Consider the following 17,561-nt stretch of genomic DNA (forward strand, 5'->3'; position numbering starts at 1 on the left):
AACCAAATAGGACATGAGATGTTTATGTTGAGATGTTTTTAAGACTGTTGCAGTGTTTTTCAAAGATGGGAAAAATGGTTATGCTTATGAATATTGTGGTGACTTTATTCACTTTTATTAAGAAATAATATTTTTTCCACTGTGCTTTTCCACAGGATACAAGATTTCATTACATTGCGATTAGCAAACTAACATTTTCAAAAGAAACATAAAATAAAAAATAATATCTCTGTACCTGTGATGATATATAAACATGTAAAAATTCAATTGCTTGTTAATGTGTGTGTGTGTGTGTGTGTGTATGTGTGTGTATGTATGAGTGAGAGACAGACTTGGCTCCCCTGGTAGAAGGAACAGAATGAATATAGTTAGCAAACGAAAGAAAGGCTGCAGTAACTAAAATTAGTCTATCCCTTCCCAAAACAACACCCATTAAAATGTACATAGCACATATAATGTCGAAAGGGATTCAAGAGTAAAACCATGTTCTAATCCCAAAATGATTGGACGGAGTTGAACTCGACGCAACCAACCTCCAGTTCCGTTAATAAAAGCTTTGAGTGGCGTGCGGTCCAACGCACCTAGATAATTGCTCCGAAAGTGTTCGCACACACAAACGGCATAATACATGAAGGTAAGAGAAAGATGTAAAAGTAAAGAAACATGGAGTTGTTTTGGTGAAATTGATAAGACAAACATACATACGTTTATGAGAACCCGGTGCACTTACTAAGTTCCAAAATGCTACAGTTCTAAACCTAAAAGCAAGAAAGAAAGCATAAAATAAAACCCTAAAGAAATGAAGCCACGTTGTACGTGAAAAGAGGCAAAAATGAAAAGAAACATAGCTAAGAAGAAAAGCTTACAGCACCTGGTATTCCCAGGCGGTCTCCCATCCAAGTACTAACCAGGCCCGACCCTGCTTAGCTTCCGAGATCGGACGAGATCGGGCGTGTTCAGAGTGGTATGGCCGTAAGCGATGAAAGCGGCGAAAAATGCGCCTTTATGCAATACATCGACAGCGTGGCTACAGACACAATCACCCGATTAAGCTCTTGTCGAAGCGATAAAACAATGCCTTACACAATGCCTTCATGTTTTTGCTTTCTTTTTTTCATTGCTTTAACATGCTCTTCCTCTCTGCAATATGCTGGATGATCCGTTGCTTAAAATGATATGAAGTTTAGTTTATGGGATCATTATACAGCGTATCGCTGTATTGGACACTTCTAGCTAGAGCAAGCTAAGCTGTGGTTAGTTCCTACAACTAACGTGAGCTAGCTACCTGTCCATCCATACGTTCAGTGAACAAATACGCGACAACTCAAGAGCTCCAGCTGTGCACAACCGCACTGTTTCACAATACCAAGCCAGCTTGTGTACCCCGACAATTCTGTCTACTCGCTGTGATGCTGCGTTTTGTTCTGGCACTGTTAACATCACGAGGCAAGCGGCAGTACTGGGTCTGTGAACCTTTACTGTAAAAACATGGAAAAATGAAATTGCGTGCGTGTGTGTGCATGTGAGAGAGAGAGACTGGCAGACTCTCCTCCCCTCAAGGTCCGTTAGTAAAAAAAAAATTTCATCTGGAAATCTAAGTTGCTATATTGTGCTGTGTAATGTTAAGCGCAGCACAACAATGTCCTGTAGGTCACATAAATAACGTAAGTAGCCTAATGTCATAATAACAAATATGAACAGGAATGATCAACCACTACAAACAGCATGTTAAAATACTAAAAATAACGAGTTGATTACAAATCGAGTAAACATTTAGAAAGTGAAACTTAACCAGAAAACCCATATTCTATCATTTAACCAATGAAAGATAGAAAATCACAACAACAAAAAACAACATAATAACATGTCGAAAAGATCTGCGCTAACATTAACAAGCATCGCTGTCACCATAGCAACCACAGCAGCTGGGGTTTTTACACAGGATACAAGATTTCATGACATTGCGATTAGCAAAGTAACATTTTCAAAAGAAACATAAAATAAACAATAATATCTCTGTACCTTTGATGACATATAAACATGTAAAAATTGCTTGTTAGTATGTGTGTGTGTGTGTGTGTGTACTACCCATGTAATAATAAATTGTGAGCACCAGTGAGAAGTCCCCCAAAAAAACACATGCACAATAAATGATGCTAAAGGACTCTTCAGCTGCAGTTTATTTCTGTACATATGATACACGCTGTTCTACAAGTTACACATGTAGAAGTCTCTGTACAAATCAACACATTAAAGTTGGAAATCTTTGGAAACTGGGAAAGGTTTTTCATGCTGTTTTCTGTGTGGTGGAGTGATACAGGCGCAGATGCACACAGTATGAGTGTAATGTCTTGTGATAGTTACCCTCCACCACAGTGTGTTCATGGACTGTGGGTTTGAAATGCACATATGCTGTGTGTATATATATTTATATATGTATGTAAATTAAAACACAGGATTAACACAGAAAAGTTTGTATATTTTAACAAAGTAGGTAAAACAAAAGTATATTAAGAAAAAATGAACTTACCTGTGATTTTTTTGTGGAGAGTCTTCCATGTTGTCTTTGAAGGGGAGCTTTATGGGGAATTGTCCTGCTTAAAGACAGGAAGTGACATCACCCAATTTCCTGTTTTTCCTTGTATTAGTTTCCAAAGGAAATTTCAAGAGTGGAGTTTTGATGTTGACTTATTTTGGAGAATTTATGATTGCTGATTTTCTTTTATTGAACTTGTAACTTGTAAATGCTAAATTCTATTTTCTAAAACATTTTTGTTTGTTTTTGTAGTGATTGCCAGATGAATCCTTGAAGCTTTCCATCCAATTGGTTCAAAAAAAGGTTCATATCTGGAGGCTTCATGTGCACACAAACCCCCCTGCTGGCTAAACCTTTATTGTCATTTCAACTATTTGTGATGGATCTCTTGGCTGTTTTGCACCAGTGACAGCATGGGAATAGTCACTGCCAACAATAGAAATAAAAACACCTTAATATGATTTTGTGTGGTTCATTCATTCATCTAATCTGTTTTTGATGTGTAGGTAATGGTTTTGGAGGTCTACTAGTGTCAAAAAACAGGTTGATTTCAGTCAATGTTTAAATAAACCAAATAGGACATGAGATGTTTATGTTGAAATGTTTTTAAGACTGTTGCAGTGTTTTTCAAAGATGGGAAAAATGGTTATGCTTATGAATACTGTGGTGACTTTATTCACTTTTATTAAGAAATAATATTTTTTCCACTGTGCTTTTCCACAGGATACAAGATTTCATTACATTGCGATTAGCAAACTAACATTTTCAAAAGAAACATAAAATAAAAAATAATATCTCTGTACCTGTGATGATATATAAACATGTAAAAATTCAATTGCTTGTTAATGTGTGTGTGTGTGTGTGTGTGTGTGTGTGTGTGTGTGTGTGTGTGTGTGTGTGTGTGTGTGTGTGTGTGTGTGTGTCTGTGTGTGTGTATGTGTGTATGTGTGTGTATGTATGTGTATGTATGAGTGAGAGACAGACTTGGCTCCCCTGGTAGAAGGAACAGAATGAATATAGTTAGCAAACGAAAGAAAGGCTGCAGTAACTAAAATTAGTCTATCCCTTCCCAAAACAACACCCATTAAAATGTACATAGCACATATAATGTCGAAAGGGATTCAAGAGTAAAACCATGTTCTAATCCCAAAATGATTGGACGGAGTTGAACTCGACGCAACCAACCTCCAGTTCCGTTAATAAAAGCTTTGAGTGGCGTGCGGTCCAACGCACCTAGATAATTGCTCCGAAAGTGTTCGCACACACAAACGGCATAATACATGAAGGTAAGAGAAAGATGTAAAAGTAAAGAAACATGGAGTTGTTTTGGTGAAATTGATAAGACAAACATACATACGTTTATGAGAACCCGGTGCACTTACTAAGTTCCAAAATGCTACAGTTCTAAACCTAAAAGCAAGAAAGAAAGCATAAAATAAAACCCTAAAGAAATGAAGCCACGTTGTACGTGAAAAGAGGCAAAAATGAAAAGAAACATAGCTAAGAAGAAAAGCTTACAGCACCTGGTATTCCCAGGCGGTCTCCCATCCAAGTACTAACCAGGCCCGACCCTGCTTAGCTTCCGAGATCGGACGAGATCGGGCGTGTTCAGAGTGGTATGGCCGTAAGCGATGAAAGCGGCGAAAAATGCGCCTTTATGCAATACATCGACAGCGTGGCTACAGACACAATCACCCGATTAAGCTCTTGTCGAAGCGATAAAACAATGCCTTACACAATGCCTTCATGTTTTTGCTTTCTTTTTTTCATTGCTTTAACATGCTCTTCCTCTCTGCAATATGCTGGATGATCCGTTGCTTAAAATGATATGAAGTTTAGTTTATGGGATCATTATACAGCGTATCGCTGTATTGGACACTTCTAGCTAGAGCAAGCTAAGCTGTGGTTAGTTCCTACAACTAACGTGAGCTAGCTACCTGACCATCCATACGTTCAGTGAACAAATACGCGACAACTCAAGAGCTCCAGCTGTGCACAACCGCACTGTTTCACAATACCAAGCCAGCTTGTGTACCCCGACAATTCTGTCTACTCGCTGTGATGCTGCGTTTTGTTCTGGCACTGTTAACATCACGAGGCAAGCGGCAGTACTGGGTCTGTGAACCTTTACTGTAAAAACATGGAAAAATGAAATTGCGTGCGTGTGTGTGCATGTGAGAGAGAGAGACTGGCAGACTCTCCTCCCCTCAAGGTCCGTTAGTAAAAAAAAAATTTCATCTGGAAATCTAAGTTGCTATATTGTGCTGTGTAATGTTAAGCGCAGCACAACAATGTCCTGTAGGTCACATAAATAACGTAAGTAGCCTAATGTCATAATAACAAATATGAACAGGAATGATCAACCACTACAAACAGCATGTTAAAATACTAAAAATAACGAGTTGATTACAAATCGAGTAAACATTTAGAAAGTGAAACTTAACCAGAAAACCCATATTCTATCATTTAACCAATGAAAGATAGAAAATCACAACAACAAAAAACAACATAATAACATGTCGAAAAGATCTGCGCTAACATTAACAAGCATCGCTGTCACCATAGCAACCACAGCAGCTGGGGTTTTTACACAGGATACAAGATTTCATGACATTGCGATTAGCAAAGTAACATTTTCAAAAGAAACATAAAATAAACAATAATATCTCTGTACCTTTGATGACATATAAACATGTAAAAATTGCTTGTTAGTATGTGTGTGTGTGTGTGTGTGTGTGTGTGTACTACCCATGTAATAATAAATTCTGAGCACCAGTGAGAAGTCCCCCAAAAAAACACATGCACAATAAATGATGCTAAAGGACTCTTCAGCTGCAGTTTATTTCTGTACATATGATACACGCTGTTCTACAAGTTACACATGTAGAAGTCTCTGTACAAATCAACACATTAAAGTTGGAAATCTTTGGAAACTGGGAAAGGTTTTTCATGCTGTTTTCTGTGTGGTGGAGTGACACAGGCGCAGATGCACACAGTATGAGTGTAATGTCTTGGGATAGTGACCCTCCACCACAGTGTGTTCATGGACTGTGGGTTTGAAATGCACATATGCTGTGTGTATATATATTTATATATGTATGTAAATTAAAACACAGGATTAACACAGAAAAGTTTGTATATTTTAACAAAGTAGGTAAAACAAAAGTATATTAAGAAAAAATGAACTTACCTGTGATTTTTTTTGTGGAGAGTCTTCCATGTTGTCTTTGAAGGGGAGCTTTATGGGGAATTGTCCTGCTTAAAGACAGGAAGTGACATCACCCAATTTCCTGTTTTTCCTTGTATTAGTTTCCAAAGGAAATTTCAAGAGTGGAGTTTTGATGTTGACTTATTTTGGAGAATTTATGATTGCTGATTTTCTTTTATTGAACTTGTAACTTGTAAATGCTAAATTCTATTTTCTAAAACATTTTTGTTTGTTTTTGTAGTGATTGCCAGATGAATCCTTGAAGCTTTCCATCCAATTGGTTCAAAAAAAGGTTCATATCTGGAGGCTTCATGTGCACACAAACCCCCCTGCTGGCTAAACCTTTATTGTCATTTCAACTATTTGTGATGGATCTCTTGGCTGTTTTGCACCAGTGACAGCATGGGAATAGTCACTGCCAACAATAGAAATAAAAACACCTTAATATGATTTTGTGTGGTTCATTCATTCATCTAATCTGTTTTTGATGTGTAGGTAATGGTTTTGGAGGTCTACTAGTGTCAAAAAACAGGTTGATTTCAGTCAATGTTTAAATAAACCAAATAGGACATGAGATGTTTATGTTGAGATGTTTTTAAGACTGTTGCAGTGTTTTTCAAAGATGGGAAAAATGGTTATGCTTATGAATATTGTGGTGACTTTATTCACTTTTATTAAGAAATAATATTTTTTCCACTGTGCTTTTCCACAGGATACAAGATTTCATTACATTGCGATTAGCAAACTAACATTTTCAAAAGAAACATAAAATAAAAAATAATATCTCTGTACCTGTGATGATATATAAACATGTAAAAATTCAATTGCTTGTTAATGTGTGTGTGTGTGTGTGTGTGTATGTGTGTGTATGTATGAGTGAGAGACAGACTTGGCTCCCCTGGTAGAAGGAACAGAATGAATATAGTTAGCAAACGAAAGAAAGGCTGCAGTAACTAAAATTAGTCTATCCCTTCCCAAAACAACACCCATTAAAATGTACATAGCACATATAATGTCGAAAGGGATTCAAGAGTAAAACCATGTTCTAATCCCAAAATGATTGGACGGAGTTGAACTCGACGCAACCAACCTCCAGTTCCGTTAATAAAAGCTTTGAGTGGCGTGCGGTCCAACGCACCTAGATAATTGCTCCGAAAGTGTTCGCACACACAAACGGCATAATACATGAAGGTAAGAGAAAGATGTAAAAGTAAAGAAACATGGAGTTGTTTTGGTGAAATTGATAAGACAAACATACATACGTTTATGAGAACCCGGTGCACTTACTAAGTTCCAAAATGCTACAGTTCTAAACCTAAAAGCAAGAAAGAAAGCATAAAATAAAACCCTAAAGAAATGAAGCCACGTTGTACGTGAAAAGAGGCAAAAATGAAAAGAAACATAGCTAAGAAGAAAAGCTTACAGCACCTGGTATTCCCAGGCGGTCTCCCATCCAAGTACTAACCAGGCCCGACCCTGCTTAGCTTCCGAGATCGGACGAGATCGGGCGTGTTCAGAGTGGTATGGCCGTAAGCGATGAAAGCGGCGAAAAATGCGCCTTTATGCAATACATCGACAGCGTGGCTACAGACACAATCACCCGATTAAGCTCTTGTCGAAGCGATAAAACAATGCCTTACACAATGCCTTCATGTTTTTGCTTTCTTTTTTTCATTGCTTTAACATGCTCTTCCTCTCTGCAATATGCTGGATGATCCGTTGCTTAAAATGATATGAAGTTTAGTTTATGGGATCATTATACAGCGTATCGCTGTATTGGACACTTCTAGCTAGAGCAAGCTAAGCTGTGCTTAGTTCCTACAACTAACGTGAGCTAGCTACCTGTCCATCCATACGTTCAGTGAACAAATACGCGACAACTCAAGAGATCCAGCTGTGCACAACCGCACTGTTTCACAATACCAAGCCAGCTTGTGTACCCCGACAATTCTGTCTACTCGCTGTGATGCTGCGTTTTGTTCTGGCACTGTTAACATCACGAGGCAAGCGGCAGTACTGGGTCTGTGAACCTTTACTGTAAAAACATGGAAAAATGAAATTGCGTGCGTGTGTGTGCATGTGAGAGAGAGAGAGACTGGCAGACTCTCCTCCCCTCAAGGTCCGTTAGTAAAAAAAAAATTTCATCTGGAAATCTAAGTTGCTATATTGTGCTGTGTAATGTTAAGCGCAGCACAACAATGTCCTGTAGGTCACATAAATAACGTAAGTAGCCTAATGTCATAATAACAAATATGAACAGGAATGATCAACCACTACAAACAGCATGTTAAAATACTAAAAATAACGAGTTGATTACAAATCGAGTAAACATTTAGAAAGTGAAACTTAACCAGAAAACCCATATTCTATCATTTAACCAATGAAAGATAGAAAATCACAACAACAAAAAACAACATAATAACATGTCGAAAAGATCTGCGCTAACATTAACAAGCATCGCTGTCACCATAGCAACCACAGCAGCTGGGGTTTTTACACAGGATACAAGATTTCATGACATTGCGATTAGCAAAGTAACATTTTCAAAAGAAACATAAAATAAACAATAATATCTCTGTACCTTTGATGACATATAAACATGTAAAAATTGCTTGTTAGTATGTGTGTGTGTGTGTGTGTGTACTACCCATGTAATAATAAATTCTGAGCACCAGTGAGAAGTCCCCCAAAAAAACACATGCACAATAAATGATGCTAAAGGACTCTTCAGCTGCAGTTTATTTCTGTACATATGATACACGCTGTTCTACAAGTTACACATGTAGAAGTCTCTGTACAAATCAACACATTAAAGTTGGAAATCTTTGGAAACTGGGAAAGGTTTTTCATGCTGTTTTCTGTGTGGTGGAGTGACACAGGCGCAGATGCACACAGTATGAGTGTAATGTCTTGGGATAGTGACCCTCCACCACAGTGTGTTCATGGACTGTGGGTTTGAAATGCACATATGCTGTGTGTATATATATTTATATATGTATGTAAATTAAAACACAGGATTAACACAGAAAAGTTTGTATATTTTAACAAAGTAGGTAAAACAAAAGTATATTAAGAAAAAATGAACTTACCTGTGATTTTTTTTGTGGAGAGTCTTCCATGTTGTCTTTGAAGGGGAGCTTTATGGGGAATTGTCCTGCTTAAAGACAGGAAGTGACATCACCCAATTTCCTGTTTTTCCTTGTATTAGTTTCCAAAGGAAATTTCAAGAGTGGAGTTTTGATGTTGACTTATTTTGGAGAATTTATGATTGCTGATTTTCTTTTATTGAACTTGTAACTTGTAAATGCTAAATTCTATTTTCTAAAACATTTTTGTTTGTTTTTGTAGTGATTGCCAGATGAATCCTTGAAGCTTTCCATCCAATTGGTTCAAAAAAAGGTTCATATCTGGAGGCTTCATGTGCACACAAACCCCCCTGCTGGCTAAACCTTTATTGTCATTTCAACTATTTGTGATGGATCTCTTGGCTGTTTTGCACCAGTGACAGCATGGGAATAGTCACTGCCAACAATAGAAATAAAAACACCTTAATATGATTTTGTGTGGTTCATTCATTCATCTAATCTGTTTTTGATGTGTAGGTAATGGTTTTGGAGGTCTACTAGTGTCAAAAAACAGGTTGATTTCAGTCAATGTTTAAATAAACCAAATAGGACATGAGATGTTTATGTTGAGATGTTTTTAAGACTGTTGCAGTGTTTTTCAAAGATGGGAAAAATGGTTATGCTTATGAATATTGTGGTGACTTTATTCACTTTTATTAAGAAATAATATTTTTTCCACTGTGCTTTTCCACAGGATACAAGATTTCATTACATTGCGATTAGCAAACTAACATTTTCAAAAGAAACATAAAATAAAAAATAATATCTCTGTACCTGTGATGATATATAAACATGTAAAAATTCAATTGCTTGTTAATGTGTGTGTGTGTGTGTGTGTATGTGTGTGTATGTATGAGTGAGAGACAGACTTGGCTCCCCTGGTAGAAGGAACAGAATGAATATAGTTAGCAAACGAAAGAAAGGCTGCAGTAACTAAAATTAGTCTATCCCTTCCCAAAACAACACCCATTAAAATGTACATAGCACATATAATGTCGAAAGGGATTCAAGAGTAAAACCATGTTCTAATCCCAAAATGATTGGACGGAGTTGAACTCGACGCAACCAACCTCCAGTTCCGTTAATAAAAGCTTTGAGTGGCGTGCGGTCCAACGCACCTAGATAATTGCTCCGAAAGTGTTCGCACACACAAACGGCATAATACATGAAGGTAAGAGAAAGATGTAAAAGTAAAGAAACATGGAGTTGTTTTGGTGAAATTGATAAGACAAACATACATACGTTTATGAGAACCCGGTGCACTTACTAAGTTCCAAAATGCTACAGTTCTAAACCTAAAAGCAAGAAAGAAAGCATAAAATAAAACCCTAAAGAAATGAAGCCACGTTGTACGTGAAAAGAGGCAAAAATGAAAAGAAACATAGCTAAGAAGAAAAGCTTACAGCACCTGGTATTCCCAGGCGGTCTCCCATCCAAGTACTAACCAGGCCCGACCCTGCTTAGCTTCCGAGATCGGACGAGATCGGGCGTGTTCAGAGTGGTATGGCCGTAAGCGATAAAAGCGGCGAAAAATGCGACTTTATGCAATACATCGACAGCGTGGCTACAGACACAATCACCCGATTAAGCTCTTGTCGAAGCGATAAAACAATGCCTTACACAATGCCTTCATGTTTTTGCTTTCTTTTTTTCATTGCTTTAACATGCTCTTCCTCTCTGCAATATGCTGGATGATCCGTTGCTTAAAATGATATGAAGTTTAGTTTATGGGATCATTATACAGCGTATCGCTGTATTGGACACTTCTAGCTAGAGCAAGCTAAGCTGTGCTTAGTTCCTACAACTAACGTGAGCTAGCTACCTGTCCATCCATACGTTCAGTGAACAAATACGCGACAACTCAAGAGCTCCAGCTGTGCACAACCGCACTGTTTCACAATACCAAGCCAGCTTGTGTACCCCGACAATTCTGTCTACTCGCTGTGATGCTGCGTTTTGTTCTGGCACTGTTAACATCACGAGGCAAGCGGCAGTACTGGGTCTGTGAACCTTTACTGTAAAAACATGGAAAAATGAAATTGCGTGCGTGTGTGTGCATGTGAGAGAGAGAGACTGGCAGACTCTCCTCCCCTCAAGGTCCGTTAGTAAAAAAAAAAATTCATCTGGAAATCTAAGTTGCTATATTGTGCTGTGTAATGTTAAGCGCAGCACAACAATGTCCTGTAGGTCACATAAATAACGTAAGTAGCCTAATGTCATAATAACAAATATGAACAGGAATGATCAACCACTACAAACAGCATGTTAAAATACTAAAAATAACGAGTTGATTACAAATCGAGTAAACATTTAGAAAGTGAAACTTAACCAGAAAACCCATATTCTATCATTTAACCAATGAAAGATAGAAAATCACAACAACAAAAAACAACATAATAACATGTCGAAAAGATCTGCGCTAACATTAACAAGCATCGCTGTCACCATAGCAACCACAGCAGCTGGGGTTTTTACACAGGATACAAGATTTCATGACATTGCGATTAGCAAAGTAACATTTTCAAAAGAAACATAAAATAAACAATAATATCTCTGTACCTTTGATGACATATAAACATGTAAAAATTGCTTGTTAGTATGTGTGTGCGTGTGTGTGTGTGTGTGTGTGTGTGTGTGTGTACTACCCATGTAATAATAAATTGTGAGCACCAGTGAGAAGTCCCCCAAAAAAACACATGCACAATAAATGATGCTAAAGGACTCTTCAGCTGCAGTTTATTTCTGTACATATGATACACGCTGTTCTACAAGTTACACATGTAGAAGTCTCTGTACAAATCAACACATTAAAGTTGGAAATCTTTGGAAACTGGGAAAGGTTTTTCATGCTGTTTTCTGTGTGGTGGAGTGACACAGGCGCAGATGCACACAGTATGAGTGTAATGTCTTGTGATAGTGACCCTCCACCACAGTGTGTTCATGGACTGTGGGTTTGAAATGCACATATGCTGTGTGTATATATATTTATATATGTATGTAAATTAAAACACAGGATTAACACAGAAAAGTTTGTATATTTTAACAAAGTAGGTAAAACAAAAGTATATTAAGAAAAAATGAACTTACCTGTGATTTTTTTGTGGAGAGTCTTCCATGTTGTCTTTGAAGGGGAGCTTTATGGGGAATTGTCCTGCTTAAAGACAGGAAGTGACATCACCCAATTTCCTGTTTTTCCTTGTATTAGTTTCCAAAGGAAATTTCAAGAGTGGAGTTTTGATGTTGACTTATTTTGGAGAATTTATGATTGCTGATTTTCTTTTATTGAACTTGTAACTTGTAAATGCTAAATTCTATTTTCTAAAACATTTTTGTTTGTTTTTGTAGTGATTGCCAGATGAATCCTTGAAGCTTTCCATCCAATTGGTTCAAAAAAAGGTTCATATCTGGAGGCTTCATGTGCACACAAACCCCCCTGCTGGCTAAACCTTTATTGTCATTTCAACTATTTGTGATGGATCTCTTGGCTGTTTTGCACCAGTGACAGCATGGGAATAGTCACTGCCAACAATAGAAATAAAAACACCTTAATATGATTTTGTGTGGTTCATTCATTCATCTAATCTGTTTTTGATGTGTAGGTAATGGTTTTGGAGGTCTACTAGTGTCAAAAAACAGGTTGATTTCAGTCAATGTTTAAATAAACCAAATAGGACATGAGATGTTTATGTTGAGATGTTTTTAAGACTGTTGCAGTGTTTTTCAAAGATGGGAAAAATGGTTATGCTTATGAATATTGTGGTGACTTTATTCACTTTTATTAAGAAATAATATTTTTTCCACTGTGCTTTTCCACAGGATACAAGATTTCATTACATTGCGATTAGCAAACTAACATTTTCAAAAGAAACATAAAATAAAAAATAATATCTCTGTACCTGTGATGATATATAAACATGTAAAAATTCAATTGCTTGTTAATGTGTGTGTGTGTGTGTGTGTATGTGTGTGTATGTATGAGTGAGAGACAGACTTGGCTCCCCTGGTAGAAGGAACAGAATGAATATAGTTAGCAAACGAAAGAAAGGCTGCAGTAACTAAAATTAGTCTATCCCTTCCCAAAACAACACCCATTAAAATGTACATAGCACATATAATGTCGAAAGGGATTCAAGAGTAAAACCATGTTCTAATCCCAAAATGATTGGACGGAGTTGAACTCGACGCAACCAACCTCCAGTTCCGTTAATAAAAGCTTTGAGTGGCGTGCGGTCCAACGCACCTAGATAATTGCTCCGAAAGTGTTCGCACACACAAACGGCATAATACATGAAGGTAAGAGAAAGATGTAAAAGTAAAGAAACATGGAGTTGTTTTGGTGAAATTGATAAGACAAACATACATACGTTTATGAGAACCCGGTGCACTTACTAAGTTCCAAAATGCTACAGTTCTAAACCTAAAAGCAAGAAAGAAAGCATAAAATAAAACCCTAAAGAAATGAAGCCACGTTGTACGTGAAAAGAGGCAAAAATGAAAAGAAACATAGCTAAGAAGAAAAGCTTACAGCACCTGGTATTCCCAGGCGGTCTCCCATCCAAGTACTAACCAGGCCCGACCCTGCTTAGCTTCCGAGATCGGACGAGATCGGGCGTGTTCAGAGTGGTATGGCCGTAAGCGATAAAAGCGGCGAAAAATGCGCCTTTATGCAATACATCGACAGCGTGGCTACAGACACAATCACCCGATTAAGCTCTTGTCGAAGCGATAAAACAATGCCTTACACAATGCCTTCATGTTTTTGCTTTCTTTTTTTCATTGCTTTAACATGCTCTTCCTCTCTGCAATATGCTGGATGATCCGTTGCTTAAAATGATATGAAGTTTAGTTTATGGGATCATTATACAGCGTATCGCTGTATTGGACACTTCTAGCTAGAGCAAGCTAAGCTGTGGTTAGTTCCTACAACTAACGTGAGCTAGCTACCTGTCCATCCATACGTTCAGTGAACAAATACGCGACAACTCAAGAGCTCCAGCTGTGCACAACCGCACTGTTTCACAATACCAAGCCAGCTTGTGTACCCCGACAATTCTGTCTACTCGCTGTGATGCTGCGTTTTGTTCTGGCACTGTTAACATCACGAGGCAAGCGGCAGTACTGGGTCTGTGAACCTTTACTGTAAAAACATGGAAAAATGAAATTGCGTGCGTGTGTGTGCATGTGAGAGAGAGAGACTGGCAGACTCTCCTCCCCTCAAGGTCCGTTAGTAAAAAAAAAATTTCATCTGGAAATCTAAGTTGCTATATTGTGCTGTGTAATGTTAAGCGCAGCACAACAATGTCCTGTAGGTCACATAAATAACGTAAGTAGCCTAATGTCATAATAACAAATATGAACAGGAATGATCAACCACTACAAACAGCATGTTAAAATACTAAAAATAACGAGTTGATTACAAATCGAGTAAACATTTAGAAAGTGAAACTTAACCAGAAAACCCATATTCTATCATTTAACCAATGAAAGATAGAAAATCACAACAACAAAAAACAACATAATAACATGTCGAAAAGATCTGCGCTAACATTAACAAGCATCGCTGTCACCATAGCAACCACAGCAGCTGGGGTTTTTACACAGGATACAAGATTTCATGACATTGCGATTAGCAAAGTAACATTTTCAAAAGAAACATAAAATAAACAATAATATCTCTGTACCTTTGATGACATATAAACATGTAAAAATTGCTTGTTAGTATGTGTGTGTGTGTGTGTGTGTGTGTGTGTGTGTGTGTGTACTACCCATGTAATAATAAATTCTGAGCACCAGTGAGAAGTCCCCAAAAAAAACACATGCACAATAAATCATGCTAAAGGACTCTTCAGCTGCAGTTTATTTCTGTACATATGATACACGCTGTTCTACAAGTTACACATGTAGAAGTCTCTGTACAAATCAACACATTAAAGTTGGAAATCTTTGGAAACTGGAAAAGGTTTTTCATGCTGTTTTCTGTGTGGTGGAGTGACACAGGCGCAGATGCACACAGTATGAGTGTAATGTCTTGGGATAGTTACCCTCCACCACAGTGTGTTCATGGACTGTGGGTTTGAAATGCACATATGCTGTGTGTATATATATTTATATATGTATGTAAATTAAAACACAGGATTAACACAGAAAAGTTTGTATATTTTAACAAAGTAGGTAAAACAAAAGTATATTAAGAAAAAATGAACTTACCTGTGATTTTTTTGTGGAGAGTCTTCCATGTTGTCTTTGAAGGGGAGCTTTATGGGGAATTGTCCTGCTTAAAGACAGGAAGTGACATCACCCAATTTCCTGTTTTTCCTTTTATTAGTTTCCAAAGGAAATTTCAAGAGTGGAGTTTTGATGTTGACTTATTTTGGAGAATTTATGATTGCTGATTTTCTTTTATTGAACTTGTAACTTGTAAATGCTAAATTCTATTTTTTAAAACATTTTTGTTTGTTTTTGTAGTGATTGCCAGATGAATCCTTGAAGCTTTCCATCCAATTGGTTCAAAAAAAGGTTCATATCTGGAGGCTTCATGTGCACACAAACCCCCCTGCTGGCTAAACCTTTATTGTCATTTCAACTATTTGTGATGGATCTCTTGGCTGTTTTGCACCAGTGACAGCATGGGAATAGTCACTGCCAACAATAGAAATAAAAACACCTTAATATGATTTTGTGTGGTTCATTCATTCATCTAATCTGTTTTTGATGTGTAGGTAATGGTTTTGGAGGTCTACTAGTGTCAAAAAACAGGTTGATTTCAGTCAATGTTTAAATAAACCAAATAGGACATGAGATGTTTATGTTGAGATGTTTTTAAGACTGTTGCAGTGTTTTTCAAAGATGGGAAAAATGGTTATGCTTATGAATACTGTGGTGACTTTATTCACTTTTATTAAGAAATAATATTTTTTCCACTGTGCTTTTCCACAGGATACAAGATTTCATTACATTGCGATTAGCAAACTAACATTTTCAAAAGAAACATAAAATAAAAAATAATATCTCTGTACCTGTGATGATATATAAACATGTAAAAAATCAATTGCTTGTTAATGTGTGTGTGTGTGTGTGTGTGTGTGTGTGTGTGTGTGTGTGTGTATGTATGAGTGAGAGACAGACTTGGCTCCCCTGGTAGAAGGAACAGAATGAATATAGTTAGCAAACGAAAGAAAGGCTGCAGTAACTAAAATTAGTCTATCCCTTCCCAAAACAACACCCATTAAAATGTACATAGCACATATAATGTCGAAAGGGATTCAAGAGTAAAACCATGTTCTAATCCCAAAATGATTGGACGGAGTTGAACTCGACGCAACCAACCTCCAGTTCCGTTAATAAAAGCTTTGAGTGGCGTGCGGTCCAACGCACCTAGATAATTGCTCCGAAAGTGTTCGCACACACAAACGGCATAATACATGAAGGTAAGAGAAAGATGTAAAAGTAAAGAAACATGGAGTTGTTTTGGTGAAATTGATAAGACAAACATACATACGTTTATGAGAACCCGGTGCACTTACTAAGCTCCAAAATGCTACAGTTCTAAACCTAAAAGCAAGAAAGAAAGCATAAAATAAAACCCTAAAGAAATGAAGCCACGTTGTACGTGAAAAGAGGCAAAAATGAAAAGAAACATAGCTAAGAAGAAAAGCTTACAGCACCTGGTATTCCCAGGCGGTCTCCCATCCAAGTACTAACCAGGCCCGACCCTGCTTAGCTTCCGAGATCGGACGAGATCGGGCGTGTTCAGAGTGGTATGGCCGTAAGCGATGAAAGCGGCGAAAAATGCGCCTTTATGCAATACATCGACAGCGTGGCTACAGACACAATCACCCGATTAAGCTCTTGTCGAAGCGATAAAACAATGCCTTACACAATGCCTTCATGTTTTTGCTTTCTTTTTTTCATTGCTTTAACATGCTCTTCCTCTCTGCAATATGCTGGATGATCCGTTGCTTAAAATGATATGAAGTTTAGTTTATGGGATCATTATACAGCGTATCGCTGTATTGGACACTTCTAGCTAGAGCAAGCTAAGCTGTGCTTAGTTCCTACAACTAACGTGAGCTAGCTACCTGTCCATCCATACGTTCAGTGAACAAATACGCGACAACTCAAGAGATCCAGCTGTGCACAACCGCACTGTTTCACAATACCAAGCCAGCTTGTGTACCCCGACAATTCTGTCTACTCGCTGTGATGCTGCGTTTTGTTCTGGCACTGTTAACATCACGAGGCAAGCGGCAGTACTGGGTCTGTGAACCTTTACTGTAAAAACATGGAAAAATGAAATTGCGTGCGTGTGTGTGCATGTGAGAGAGAGAGAGACTGGCAGACTCTCCTCCCCTCAAGGTCCGTTAGTAAAAAAAAAATTTCATCTGGAAATCTAAGTTGCTATATTGTGCTGTGTAATGTTAAGCGCAGCACAACAATGTCCTGTAGGTCACATAAATAACGTAAGTAGCCTAATGTCATAATAACAAATATGAACAGGAATGATCAACCACTACAAACAGAATGTTAAAATACTAAAAATAACGAGTTGATTACAAATCGAGTAAACATTTAGAAAGTGAAACTTAACCAGAAAACCCATATTCTACCATTTAACCAATGAAAGATAGAAAATCACAACAACAAAAAACAACATAATAACATGTCGAAAAGATCTGCGCTAACATTAACAAGC

At 37.5% G+C, this 17,561-nt stretch overlaps 6 non-coding genes across 6 annotated transcripts; all 6 read right to left on the reverse strand.

The window, feature by feature from the left end:
* Positions 1 to 859: 859 nt before the first annotated feature.
* LOC145659857 (5S ribosomal RNA) lies at positions 860 to 978 on the reverse strand. Its single transcript, XR_014125991.1, has one exon. It is a non-coding gene; the product is annotated as a 5S ribosomal RNA (ribosomal RNA).
* A 3,069-nt stretch (positions 979 to 4,047) lies between these two features.
* Positions 4,048 to 4,166, reverse strand: LOC145659858 (5S ribosomal RNA). Its single transcript, XR_014125992.1, has one exon. It is a non-coding gene; the product is annotated as a 5S ribosomal RNA (ribosomal RNA).
* Positions 4,167 to 7,160: 2,994 nt separating this feature from the next.
* Positions 7,161 to 7,279, reverse strand: LOC145659859 (5S ribosomal RNA). The gene has a single exon (XR_014125995.1). It is a non-coding gene; the product is annotated as a 5S ribosomal RNA (ribosomal RNA).
* Positions 7,280 to 10,265: 2,986 nt separating this feature from the next.
* LOC145659693 (5S ribosomal RNA) lies at positions 10,266 to 10,384 on the reverse strand. Its single transcript, XR_014125796.1, has one exon. It is a non-coding gene; the product is annotated as a 5S ribosomal RNA (ribosomal RNA).
* A 3,003-nt stretch (positions 10,385 to 13,387) lies between these two features.
* On the reverse strand, positions 13,388 to 13,506 carry LOC145659694 (5S ribosomal RNA). The gene has a single exon (XR_014125797.1). It is a non-coding gene; the product is annotated as a 5S ribosomal RNA (ribosomal RNA).
* A 3,015-nt stretch (positions 13,507 to 16,521) lies between these two features.
* On the reverse strand, positions 16,522 to 16,640 carry LOC145659695 (5S ribosomal RNA). The gene has a single exon (XR_014125799.1). It is a non-coding gene; the product is annotated as a 5S ribosomal RNA (ribosomal RNA).
* Between the last annotated feature and the right edge of the window lie 921 nt (positions 16,641 to 17,561).

This window comes from Electrophorus electricus, chromosome 1 (genome assembly GCF_041902795.1).
Source record: "Electrophorus electricus isolate QZ-2024a chromosome 1, ASM4190279v1, whole genome shotgun sequence".
NCBI classification, from domain to species: domain Eukaryota; kingdom Metazoa; phylum Chordata; class Actinopteri; order Gymnotiformes; family Gymnotidae; genus Electrophorus; species Electrophorus electricus.